The sequence below is a fragment of the Arachis hypogaea genome, chromosome 14 (assembly GCF_003086295.3).
Source record: "Arachis hypogaea cultivar Tifrunner chromosome 14, arahy.Tifrunner.gnm2.J5K5, whole genome shotgun sequence".
In the NCBI taxonomy this organism is placed as follows: Eukaryota; Viridiplantae; Streptophyta; class Magnoliopsida; order Fabales; family Fabaceae; genus Arachis; species Arachis hypogaea.
In genome coordinates, this window is record NC_092049.1 from 58766200 (window position 1) to 58780986 (window position 14787).

Sequence of the window (14787 nt, forward strand, 5' to 3'; positions counted from 1 at the left end):
AAGATTCCCTCCCAATGGACTTTATGGAAAGTTGTAAAGAAGGAATGGAGGAGGACAATCAAGAGATGTCACACTCAATTGAGGCAGAGAAGTACATGAAGGAAGAGCTCATTGAGCCACCAATTCAAAAGGCTCAGGATGAAGACAAAACTCCAATAATCACACTGCAACCAAGACATGGATTCAAGGAAGTGAAGGCAATTAACAAAAGCACCAAAAAGAGAATTGTGACCAAGCTACCAAGGACAACATTCAAGAGGAAGTCAACCACAAGCAATCCAACCCCTGGACCAATAGCAAGCAAGCTCAATCAAGCCATGTACAAAAGAAAGCTTGCTGAGAGGAAACCAAGACAGGGGGCAATAGCTGAATCTTCTCCCCCATTGAGGTCATTCCTCTTAACAAATTGGAAGAAGAGGAAGAAAGTGAAAAACAGGTAGACCGTATGTACATTTCTTTCTTTGCTTTGCTTAAATTCAATAAATTGGCATATGGTTATATTCTAAGTTTGGTGTTGCCCTACAACAATTTGTTTTCAATCTTTTTGGATGATTGCATCAAATTAAAAATGAAAGTGACACACCAAGATTCTAAGTTTGGTGTGCCACTTATTTTTCTATGCAATTTATTCAAGCAACACTACTTGTTTGCATAATCATAATGCCTCTGCAATTTTATTTTTCTCTTTTGGTTTAACATTTTAGTTCCTCTTTATCTTATTCATTTACGTGTTCTTAATGCTTTCTTTTATTAACTGTGTTTGTTAATACATCACCAAGAGAGCTTTATTCATGACAAGATTCTTGGCTTGGTGATTGTATTTAACATACAACAGTTTCATTTAGTCTTATTTCAAATAAAATGGACATATGATTGTATTCTAAGTTTGGTGTTGCTATGCAACAAAATTTGGTTCCAATTCTTACAAGATACTTGCATTAATTCCAAGTGAAAGTGTCACACTAAGTTTGGTGTGCCACTTATCTTTTATGCCATGTATCATGCACACCTTCTTATACATGCAATCAAAATGTCTCTGTCTCTTGTGCCTTGATTATTATCTTTAACTTTGCTTGCTTAGAACACATGTACTGCTAACATTTCATTGTGTAAGACATTCATGATCCATCTTAGCCCCATAGCCATTGTTCCAATTGTTGCTTAAGGATGAGCAAGCATTCTGAGTTTGGCAAGAGAAAGAGGAAGAATAGAGGAAAAAGGACAACAATAATGAAGATGAACTACAAGGTTGTAGAGTTTCTTTTCCTCTCATTTGTTTCCAGCACTTAAATTGCATGATTGTCTTCATCTTTTCTATTTACATGTGTGTATGAATAAAGCATAGCTTGAATATTGATTTATAACATGTTGCCATGATATTATGACTACCAACTTGAGTTTTGTGAATTCAAAGCAGTAAAGTATCATGATCATAAACAAACAAGGCATTGAAGAAGAGTTTAGCATGTGCATACAAGTTTTGGAAAGCTAGTATGATTAATTGTTGCTCAATTGCATTGGATTTTATTTAATTGAAGTTTTCATCTAGGACATTTTGTGAAATCTCTTGAAAATTATGAAAACCTTGAAGAAGCAAATACAATTAAAGCAAGAAAAGAAAAAGGGAAAGAATGAGAAAGCTGAAGGCTCTGAGTACCAATGGCAATTTATTTGTTAAGTACTTGTGGTGTTTATGTATCAAGCCAAATGCTTGAAAACAAAACACTTAGAAGTCAAGGTTAGGCTCAAAGTGCAAAAGCACTCCCTCAAAGCTCAAGGCTCTGAGCATCAATGATTCGAGAGTCAAGAAAAGAAAAGAAAAATGTGCTTAATGAAGTCCTCTAATCAAATGCTTGTGGTGCTTATGTATCAAGTGGTAATACTTGAAAACAAAGCATTTAGAAGTCGTAGCTTTGTTATCAACTCATGGGGCAAAGCACCCAAAAGGAGAAGCTAATAAGAAAATCAAAAGCTTGTTTCAAGGAAGAAAAATATAAGAGAAAGATTTCATAAATTAAGCTAGCTAGAAGCATCAATCATTTACATCTCTTTTGTGATTGTAGCATGCTTAGAAAACTAGCTAACCATGAACATTGAGTTGCTATTCTTCTTACCTTGGATTGTCAATCTTTATTACATGATTCTTTTCTTGCTTGGGGACAAGCAAGGTTTAAGTTTGGTGTTGTGATGACATGTCACCATGTCATGTTTTTCTATGCTTTTTGATACAAGAAATAGATGATTTGTGCTTAAATATTGAATGCTTTTGTGCTTAAATGATATATTTTCTTGATCTTTTAATTTTATAAATCTTGTAGGAAATAAGAAGAAAAAGAAGCAAAGAAGCACAAAATAAGCTAAAAAGGAGAAAAAAAGAGCTTTGGGAAACACTTTGAAGTTGGAGTACACTTTGGAGCCTTAGGCCACGCTTTTAAAAGCGTGGCCCATGACCAAATTAAAGGAAAAATTGCAATCAGCACACAAAGCTGCGCTCACTTGGAGAGCTGAGCATTACCCTGATGCAATTTCAACTTGGAAGCAAAATTTTCGCTAAGTTAAAATCTGGGCGCTCACAGCATGACCATACCTCCTTCCAAGGGCTATAACTTGAGCTACAGATGTCCGATTGATGTGCTTCCAGTTGCGTTGGAAAGCTGACATTCAGAGCTTTCCAACGATGTATGGCAACCTATATTTGGCATGAAATAGAGGTACGAATGAAATGCATCTTTAAGGGCCAAAAACAAGCAAAAAAATCAGCCAATGCTTCCACCAAGGCTCGAAGCTGGAACCTCACTCCAAGGCAAAGTAGCACTCACTTAGAGAGCGCTGTGCTCTCGATAATGCTCACTTTGTGAGCTGAGCTTGGTCTTTTCTTTCCTTGTTTCTTGGCCTCATATTGTGCTCAGCTCACAAAGTGAGCTGAGCGCTACCCATGGGCATCACACAAGCAAATTTGACACGGCCAGGGGCAACACAGCGCGCAACAAAATGGCACCAAGGCACCAATGCTCAGCTCACAAAACTTTGTGAGCTGAGCTTTCCCCTGATGCCTTCCCGAAGCAATTTTCACATGGGCCAAAATTCAATTAAAATTCCTTTTGAACTCATCTCTTCACCAATTGAACCAAGGCCATCTAGACCCACTCTTCCTCAAATCCAAAGCAAGCTAAGCCCATTATCATCACTTAAAAGCACAAGGATCAATTAGATTAGGAATTTCATTTAATTGTAATTTGTTTTTCATTTCATTTTCATTTTCATTTTGTAAAGCCTATATAAGGCATCATTTTCATCTTTGTTGGGGGGTTGGCTCCACTAGGGAGCATTAGCATTAGAGAGCTCTCTCTCTTTATTTTTTTTTTCGTTGTTTTTGAATCTTGGGTGGAGAATTGAAGGAGTTCTGTTTCATTCTCCCTCTGAGATTTCCCTTTGTTTTCCTTGCTGCATAATTTCAGTGAATTGCAAGTTGAATCAAAGTTCTCTTACTGCTTCTATTTGTCTTTATTCTTCAATCTGTTTATTGTTGGATCAAGGAAGGATTTGAGATCTAGACTTGCTTTCTAGTCTCTTCCACTCCTGAGATCTTCAACATTCTTTTAAATTGCTGCAAATTAAGCATTGCTTTTCTGTCTTTACAATTCTTCAAGGCATTTTACTCTTCTGTTAGATTTGTTGCATGATTTTGCATCTTTTACTTCTCTGTTTGATTGCTATTTACACTTTCCTGTTGAATTTTACATTTCCAGCACCCATTCCCCTTTATATTTCATGCAATTTACATTTCTTGTCATTTAAGATTCTTGCAATTTACATTTCTTTCTCTTTAAGTTTCTGTCCAATTTACTTTCTGCAATTTATAATTTCTTGTCATTTACTTTCTGCTGCTTCAATTGTCACTCAAATCACTCAATGTTAGCTTGACTAAACTAATCACCCACTAAAGTTACTTGATCCATCAATCCCTGTGGGATCGACCTCACTCTAAGTGAGTTTTACTACTTGATATGACCTGGTACACTTGCCGGTGAGTTTTTGGTGTTTTGGGAAATTTGTTTTTCCACAAAAAAAACCATCAGTTATCCTCTAACAAATGAAGAAAAGTCAAGCGAGCAAAATTGACTTAAGTTCACAAGTCCTAATCAAAGACTAATGACGGGTGGAAAAATGCAGGTTAAGAAATATTAATAGAAACTGCGTTGTGAGTATAGTCTTAACCGACAAAATTCCCACTATCAATTTAAAAGATGTCACAATTAAGGAACAAATAACTGGGAGTAGAATTCCCAAGTCATTTCCCAAAGAGTTGACACAGCAGTGTAAATTATTGATCAGGAATTTTCTGAGAAATTTATGAAGTTTGAAAGTGGAAAATTAAATACTAAAATTAAAAGCAGTGAATGATAATAAGATGTTTTGTGTAATTAAAATAAAAATCCTTGGCCAGGAGAAAATTGATTGGAGTTTCTATCCTTGTTGGAGTTCTCAAGTAACATATTAAAAGTTGTTGCTTCCAATTAGTTGTCCTCTTGCAGTTGCAAAGGAAGGTTAATTGGGTACACTAACTCTGACTCACAAGTCCTAGCCCCTTTCTAGGGAAGGGCTAGAGTTAGTGAAAATAGAGTAAGGCAAAAATTTCAAAGTTCAAATTAACACTTGAGTTTTCCAACTCAAGGAGTTCCAATTAATTAACTCCAAAGCCAAGTTGGGACTCGCAAACATGTAACGGGAGTAGCAAGGAGACATGGTAATTAAAACTAAATTAATAAAACTAAAATTTATATTGAGAAATAAATTGAAGAAAATTAAACTAACTAACGGGATTAAATATAAAAATGGTTCATTGCATTAATAAATTCAAAATTAATAAAATCCGAACATGAATTGGAACAACTAATGGAAAATAAAAGAGTAAGGTAATAGGAAAGCAAACTAAATGGTGACAACTTCAAACGAAGGTGGTAGCAGCTCTCTCTAATCCAATCCAAAAGCGAAAACTATGAAAAATACTAGAACCCTAGAAGAGGTAGTGTTTTTCTCTCTAGAAGTCCAAACTAAAACTAAAACTAAGTGATAATGAAAGTGTGTCTAAGTCTCAGCTACACCCCTGCCTCTAATCTAGACTTTCAAGCCTGAAACTGGGTCAAAAAGGGGCCCAGAAATCGCCCCCGGCGAATTCTGATATGCAGGATGTGACGGCCTGTCACGCGTACGGGTTGATGCGTATTCCTCTAGTCATGCTTACGCGTGCTGCACGCGTGCGAGTCGCTACTTTTTCTCCTAACCATGCGTACGCGTGCTTCGCGTGTGCGCGTCGTTGCTCGCCCATGAAATCTTTAATTCCTTGTCTTCCTTCCTCTTTTGCATGCTTCTTTTCCATCTTCTGAGCCATTCCTGCCCTGTAATCTCTGATAACACTGAACACACATATCACGACATCGAATAGGAATAAGAGAGGATTAAAAATAGTGAATTTAAGGCCAAAGAAGCATGTTATCAAACATAGCATCAATTTGGGAAGGAAAATATAAAACCATGCATTTCGTATGAATAAGTGTATAAAAGATTGATAAAATCCACTCTATTTAGCACAAGATAAACCATAAAATAGTGGTTTATCAACTAACAACTAAGATCTGTAATGGGGTCATCTCTCAAAGGAATTGTAAGGAAGTGTACTTACTATTCGTTATGGGAAAGTATTTTTGGGGTTTTTGAATGATGAACAAGGAATGTAAATAACAAGAAAATAAACTAACAACTAAGAAAACTCCTAGCAAGAGTTGAGAGACTACCAATGAGTTCATAAGTTCTAGTCAACTCATAGTGAGAGACTAGATTTAGTGAAGTTCAAGCTAACCGGCAATCTTCAATTACCAATCAACAAGAAACTTTGACAATTCAAGAGTCTCCAAATCATCAACCTAAGCCAAGAAGACAAAAATCTAAATTAAAATCCACCCAAGCATTTTATCAAACACTTGGAAAGCACAAAATAAAAGCATAGAAAATTAATAAGAGAATGTAAAATCTAAGACTAACAAATGCAAGGAATCAATAACCAACAATTAAAGAAAGAAGCCATAAATATGAAATACTTCAAATTGTATTAAAAGAAAATTGAAAGTAATACAAGAGTTCATAAACTAAATGGGTAAAATAAAGGAATCAATAAGAGAAGTAGATAACTAAAGTGTTAGAACAAATAAAAGTAAGAGAACACTAAATTAAAATAAGACTGAAACCTAAACCTAAGGAGAAATTGAAAGAAAAAACCCTAAACCTAGAGAGAGGAGAGAGGCACTCTCTAGAATTCTACATCTAAAACCTAAAAATTGTCAATGAATCAAAAGTGAATGAATGAATGATGATTCAATGGATCTGCTCTACTTCTCAGCCTCTAATCTATATTTTCGGGCCTGAAACTGAGTCAAAAGCAGCCCAGAAATCTCCCTCAGCGAATTCTATTAATTGTAGCACGTTGTTTGTCATGCGTACGTGTTAGCCATGCATACGCGTGGACCTCAGCTTCTCAAAACTTCAATTTCTTGTGTTCCTTCCACTTTGGCATGCTTCCTTTCCATCCTCTAAGCCATTCCTGCCCTATAAAACCTGAAAAAACTTAACACACATATCACGGCATCGAATGGTAATAAGAGAAGATTACAAATTAGCAATTTTAAGGCCAAAGAAGCATGTTTTCAATCATAGTACAAAATTAGGAAAGAAACTTAAAAACATGCAATTTACATGAATAAGTGTGAGAATAGTTGACAAAATCCACTCAATTCAATCCTAAATATACCATAAAATAGTGGTTTATCAATCTCCCCACACTTAAACATTAGCATGTCCTCATGCTAAGCTCAAGGGAACCAAAAGAGTGAAGGGGAAATGGTGAGACTTATGCAATGGAACTCATCTATATGAATGCAACTACATCCTAAATGCTTCTACCTACTTGGTTAAAAGTAAATAAATCTTTCAAGAATAAATATGATCTGGATTCTACTAATTCAAATCGCAAAATGAAGTACAAATAGACTTGCAAGAAGAAAGCTCATGAAAGCTGGGAACAAAGAATCGAGCATCGAACCCTCTCCGAAAGTGTATACACTCTAATCACTCTAGTGTTTGAGGATTGATTCTCTCGGTTCTCCACTAGTCTTGCTTTCTAAGACTTGCTCTTCTTCTACTAATCAACAAAAATTAAATGCATGAATACACATATCAAGAGGTCTTTTCAAGGCTTGTAATGGGGTTAGGGTCAAGGTAAGAATGTATTTAGTTAAGTGGACTAAAATCCGAATCCTTGATTAACCTAAACTTCCCACCTAACCTAAGACAATCCATGTAATTATAATGCAAAATCTAACTACCCATTGACTATCTTTTCTACATACTCATGCATCCCACATTTGATTACAATAGATATGCATTGCTACCACCTTTTACTTTGGGGCATTTTGTCCCTTTTTTATTTTTTTCTTTTATTTTTCCTTCTTTTTTTTATTTTTATTTTTCTTTCTTTTTGTTTTTCATATGTGGTGGATAACATATATATGAGAGATCCATGCATATGAATAAGGTATTGAATGCAAGAATATGTGCTCAACTATCTCTTTCACAGAAATATACAATACCCAATTCTCAAACCAAATATTCCAAACCCAATTTCCCCACACTTAAATCATGAACACTCTCACTAGTCTAAGCTGACCAAGGATTCAAATTAAGGATATTTATTGTTTTCCGCTTAGAGTTAGTGATGTGCTAAAAAAAAAAGAAAAAATGGGTAAAATAGGCTCAACATTAGTTTGCAAAGGATAATGAAAGGTTAAGGTCATATGGGTATGTAAGCTTAGTAAAACAAAGGCCTCAATCATATAGGTGCATGCATACATCAAACAATGGGAATATAGAATCAAGCAACACAAAGATCACAATCTTAGAGAGAACAAAACATACCAAAATAAAATATTGGTTGATAAGATGTAACAAATCAAATAGGCTCAAAATCTCACTAGGTTTGTGTGTTCTTATTCTAAAACTATGTTCCGAAAATAAATTTCTTCAAACAAGTTCAAAAATTTTAATTCAAATTAGTGAAATGCTCTAAAATAGTTTCTTGGAAAAGAATTCATCACTTCAACTAAGTAGTACTTAAATGCAAGCAACTAACTACACATGCAATCTATCATGTAATGCAACAATTAACTAACAAAGAAGATTAACAATTGGTGTTGAAAAAGGAAGTAGTTACCCACGGAAGTTGGTCTCAATCTCCCCACACTTAAAGATTACACTGTCCTTGGTATATGCAAAAATGAGCAGAGTGGACTAGGGTGAGAGACCACAACTGATGAGTTCCTTCAAAAGAATGTGCTGAGAAACTTGTTTGTTCGCCCCATTCAGAAATGTTCCATTTTCCTTCTAGGTGGCCATCCTGAAAGGGAAAAAAAAGACGGAATATTAAGCCCAAAAATAAAGCAAATAGAATATAGGTGGGGCTAATGCCAAATAAGAATGGGGTTCTCAACTACATGGTAGCTACAACATGTCAATGAGAAAACAATGTAAGCAAAGGGCATATCAATGGTGCAAGAATTGCAACAATGGGTAGGAAAAAGAGGGTCATGAAAGACAATGTGAGTTTATATCAATGCACAAAGAATGCAAGTGTCTCAAAAGATAAGTATTGACATAAAAATATCTTCACCCAACAATACAAAATAAGTCACGAAGCACAAAAATAATGCAAGAAATAGTCACAGTTGAGTAAGAAAATTCAACACCGATGTTAAAATAACAAATATAGAAAAGAAAGGAGAAACAAATAACAAAGTTAAAATGTAATGCATGCAAGAATTCAAATGTAATAAACAAAAGAAAAGAAAGAGGATAAAAATGAGAAGTGGAAATGTGAAGAGCGGGAGAAGAAGAAAGTAAGAAAGGAAGAAAAAAGAAGAAGAAAGGAAAGAAGAAAGAAGAAGAAAGGAAAAGAAAAAGGAACAGGGCACGAACGCGACGCGTGCTCGTTGGTGCACGAAATTGTAAATCACACTTTTCACAACTCGTACCACTAGCCAGCAAGTGCACTGGGTCGTCCAAATAATACCTTACGTGAATAAGGGTCGATCCCACGAAGATTGTCGGCTTGAAGCAAGCTATGGTTATTTTGTAACTCTTAGTCAGGAAATTAGTAATGAAAATGATTGGGTTTATGAAGAGTAAATAACATAAAATAAATAATACTTGTTATGCAGTAATGGAGAACAGATTGATGTTTTGGAGATGCTCTGTCTTCTGAATCTCTGCTTTTCTACTGTCTTCTTCTTCACGCACGCAAGGCTCCTTCCATGGCAAGCTATATGTTAGTGGATCACCGTTGTCAATGGCTACCATCCATCCTCTCAGTGAAAATGGTCCAAATGCACTGTCACTGCACGGCTAATCATCTGTCAGTTCTCACTCATGTTGGAATAGGATCCATTGATCCTTTTGCGTCTGTCACTACGCCCAATACTCGCGAGTTTGAAGCTCATCACAGTCATCCCATTCCGGATCCTACTCGGAATACCACAGACAAGGTTTAGACTTTCTGGATCTCAAGAATGCTGCCAATTGATTCCAGCTTATACCACGAAGACTCTGATCTCACAGAATTGAATGCTCTATTGTCAGGAGAGGCAATAAAACTCGTGAATCAGGAACCAAAGAGATACACACTCAATCTAAGGTAGAGCGGAAGTGGTTGTCAGGCACGCATTCATAGGTTGAGAATGATGATGAGTGTCACGGATCATCACATTCATCAGGTTGAAGTACGAGTGAATATCTTAGAATAGAAACAAGCGTGATTGAATGGAAAACAGTAGTAATTGCATTAATCTATCAAAACACAGCAGAGCTCCTCACCCCCAACCATGGAGTTTAGAGACTCATGCCGTAGAAGATACAAAATTCAGATGTAAAATGTTATGAGGTACACAGTAAGTCTCTAAAAGTAGTTTTATACTAAACTAGTGACCTAGGTTTACAGAAAATGAGTAAACTAAAATAAATAGTGCAGAAATCCACTTCCGGGGCTCACTTGGTGTGTGTTTGGGCTGAGCATTGAGCTTTACACGTGTAGAGCCTTCTCTTGGAGTTAAACACCAGGTTGCAGCCTGTTTGTGGCTTTTAACTCTGGTTTGTAACCTGTTTCCGGCGTTTAACTTCAGAATAGAGCAGGAAGTTGGCGTTTAAACGCCAATTTACATCGTTAAAACTCGGGCAAAGTATGGACTATTATATATTGCTGGAAAATACTAGATGTCTACTTTCCAACGCAATTGAGAGCGTGCCAATTGGGTTTCTTTAGCTCTAGAAAATCCATTTCGAGTGCATGGAGGTCAGAATCCAACAGCATCTGTAGTCCTTTTTCAGCCTCTGAATCAGATTTCTTCTCAGGTCCCTCAATTTCAGCTAGAAAATACCTGAAATCATAGAAAAACACACAAACTCATAGTAAAGTCCAAAAATGTGATTTTTGCATAAAAACTAATTAAAATATACTAAAAAGTAGCTAAATCCTACTAAAAACTATATGAAAATACCCCCAAAAAGCGTGTAAAATATCCGCTCATCACAACACCAAACTTAAACTGTTGCTTGTCCTCAAGCAACTAGATAAATAAAACAGGATAGAAAGAAAGTCAAGAGGCAATAACATCTCAAAGTTTTATATGAAGCTCAAATTCTCATTGGATGAGCGGGACTAGTAGCTTTTTGCTTATGAACAGTTTTGGCAACTCAATTTATCCTTTGAAGTTCATAATGATTGGCATCTATAGGAACTCAGAATTCAGATAGTGTTATTGATTCTTGAACACAGCTACTTTATGAGTCTTGGCCGTGGCCCTAAGCATTTTGTTTCCAAGTATTACCACCGGATACATAATTGCCACGGACGCATAACTGGGTGAACCTTTTCAGATTGTGACTTAGCTTTGCTAGAGTCCCCAGTTAGGGGTGTCCATAATTCTTAAGCACACTCTTTTTGCTTTGGACCACGACTTTAACTGCTCAGTCTCAAGTTTTTCACTTGACACCTTCACGCCACAAGCACATGGTTAGGGACAGCTTGGTTTAGCCGCTTAGGCCAGGATTTTATTCCTTTAGGCCCTCCTATCCATTAACGCTCAAAGCCTTGGATCCTTTTTACCCTTGTCTTTTGGTTTAAAGGGCTATTGGCTTTTTCTGCTTGCTTTTTTCTTTTTCTTTTATTTTTTGCCATTTTTTTTGGAAAGCTTTGTGTTCACTGCTTTTTCTTGCTTCAAGAATCAATTTTATGATTTTTCAGATTGTCAATAACATTTCTCCTTTTTCATTATTCTTTCAAGAGCCAACAAATTTAACATTCATAAACTTCACTATCAAAAATTATGCACTATTCAAGCATTCACTCAGAAGACAAAAAGTATTGCCACCACATATAAATAATTTGAATTTTTCTTATTAAGAACTCGAAAATAAAACTGCCTCCTTATTCTAAAAAATCTGCTATTTTATTCATGTTTAATAATGATGAGAAAAATAAATTATAGCTTACTTGGAGATAATAATAAAAAAAATAAAAATAAAAATAAAAATAAAGATACTAATTACTATTATTCATGTGACTCCTAAGTTGGATCTCTAATAGCAAAAGTTATCACAGAGTTAAGATTAGGACTCAACAACCTTTATTTTGGGAGATGGATGCTCCTTCAATCTGTGGGGTGTCTGGTCCTTCAAGAGACAGCTTCTGGCACTTCAGCTCCTGTAGCTCACGCCCTTGCTTCTCTTGTTCCTTCAGCAGTTTGCAGAGCATGCTATTTTGAACTTGCTGTTCTTCTTTCAGTTGATCCATAGCTTCTTGCAGCTTGGTGACAAATACTTCTAGCCGGGTCCAGTAGTCAATCTGAGGGATTTCTAGGAGGAACTCTTGTGCCCTCCTTTTGATGGAGTTATCTTGCACTTGTTGTCCTTCCATTGACTTTTTGGTGATTGGGTGCTCGACTGAGATATACTCATCCACTCCCATCTTCACCCCAGCATCTTTACATAGCAGAGAGATTAAGCTTGGGTAATCCAATTTGGCGTCAGTGGAGTTCTTGTTTGCAATTGTGTAAAGCTCGCAAGAAATCAGATGATGAATCTCCACTTCGTTTTCCTGCATAATGCAGTGGATCATCACTGCTCTTTTGACAGTGACTTCAGAGCAGTTGCTGATGGGCAGTATAGAATGCCCAATGAAGTCCAGCCAGCCCCTAGCAAGTGGTTTGAGATCTCCTCTCTTGAGTTGATTCGGGACACCTTTTGTGTTGGTTATCCACTTGGTTCCAGGGATGCATATGTCCTCTAGAACTTGGTCCAAGCGCTTATCAAATCTCACCATTCCCCTATTAAAGGATTCTGGATCATCTTGTAGTTGAGGCAGCTTGAAGACCTCTCTTATTTTGTCCAGATGGAAGTAAATAATCTTCCCTCTGACCATGGTTCGAAAGGTATAGAAGGCGGTTCCAGTCATTCTCTGCTTATCAGTTTGCCACATATTTAAGTAGAATTCCTGAACCATGTTTCTACCCACCTTTGCCTCAGGATTAGCTAGAATTTCCCAGCCCCTGTTTCGAATCTGCTCTTGAATCTCCAGATATTCGTCTTTTTTCAGATCGAATTTAACTTCTGGAATCACTGACCTCAGTCCCATTATTTTATGGTAATGGTCTGCCTGTTCTTTAGTTAAGAACCTCTCTTGATTCCAAAGTGGTTTTGGAGTGTTCTCTTTCTTACCTCTTGAAGTGTTTTGTTTTCCCTTAGGAGCCATGATCTTAGTGAATCTTAGCTCAGTGATCACAAAAAACACACCAAACTTAGAGGTTTGCTTGTCCTCAAGCAAAACAAAGGAAAGGAGAGGAATAGAAGGAGAGTCAAATTCAAATTATGAAAGAGAGGGAGGAGGCCGAGTGTGAATTTATAAGGGAGGGGTGGGTTTGAAAATTTTGAAAAATATATGATAGAAGATATGATTTGTAAAAGATAAATATGATATGAAAAAGATGAAATTTTAAAATTGAAAAGATATGATAGATTTGAAAAGGATAAATCTGAATTTTAAAAGATAATAGGATGAGTTGAAAAGATATGAGAAGAAATTAAAAAGATAGATGAGTTTTGAAAAAGATTTAAAAAGAAATTGAAGAATATTTGAGAAAGATTTTTTAGGATTAAAGAAAACTTTATTTTTAATTTGTTTTAATTTTTTTTTTTGAAATTGAAATTGAAAGATGATAATTTGTAACATGTTTATGCAAGAAATTTGGATGGAACCATGAAAATTTGAAAAAAAATTGAGTTAGAAACAAAACTTACTCCCCTCCACATTCCTGGCATTAAACCCCCAGAATGGCATCCATTCTGGCGTTTAACGCCCATTTGCTGCTTCTTTTGGGCGTTTAATGCCCAGCCAGATACCCTGGCTGGCGTTAAACGCCAGAAAGCCTTTATCACTGGGCGTTTTTCTAAACGCCCAGGATACTGCAATTCTGGCGTTAAACACCCAGAATGGTGCCCATTTTGGCGTTTAACGCCTATAATACCCCTTACTGGCGTTTTTGTGCCAGTGAGCTCCTTTTCTCTACTTTATGCTCTAAATTCTTCTGTAACTCTGTGAACTCCTTGCTAATGGCTGGGTTGCCTCCCAGCAAGCGCTTCTTTATTGTCTTTAGCTAGACCTTACTGAGCTTTTAATCTAGTCTCAGCTTTGAGCATTATTGCTTAACATTGCCTTCAAGATAATGCTTGACTCTCTATCCATTAACAATGAACCTCTTATTAGAATCAATATCTTGAAGCTCCACATAGCCATATGGTGAGAGGTTCCTATAGGAGTCTTGAATGCTGTTCTATATGCCCATAGAGCATCATCCAAGCTTTTTGCCCAATCCCTTCTATGGGCAATTATAGTCCGTTCCAGGATTCTTTTTAGGTCTCTATTAGAGACTTCAGCCTGCCCATTTGTCTGTGGATGATATGGAGTTGCTACTTTGTGGCTAATTCCATATCAAACCATAGCAGAGTAAAGCTGTTTATTGCAGAAATGAGTGCCCCCATCACTGATTAGTACTCTAGGAACACCAAACCTACTGAAGATATATTTCTGGAGGAACTTCAGCACTGTCTTTAGTATCATTAGTGGGTGTTGCAATTGCCTCTACCCATTTAGATACATAGTCTACTGCCACCAGAATATATGTGTTTGAGTATGATGGTGGGAAAGGCCCCATGAAGTCAATACCCTATACATCAAACAACTCAATCTCCAAGATCCCTTGTTGAGGCATGGCGTAACCATGAGGCAGATTACCAGCTCTTTGACAACTGTCACAGTTACGTACAAACTCTCGGGAGTCTCTATAGAGGGTAGGCCAGTAGAAGCCACATTGGAGAACCTTGGTGGCTGTTTGCTCACCTCCGAAATGGCCTCCATATTGTGATCCATGGCAATGCCATAAGATCTTCTGTGCCTCTTTCTTGGACACACATCTACGGATTATTCCGTCTGCACATCTCTTAAAGAGATATGGTTCATCCCACAACTAGTACTTTACGTCAGAGATCAATTTCTTTATTTTCTGCCTGTTGTACTCTTTGGGTATGAATCTTGCAGCTTTATAGTTTGCAATATCTGCAAACCTTGGTATTTCCTGTATGGAAAATAGTTGCTCATCCGGAAAGGTTTCAGATATCTCAATAGAGGGGGAC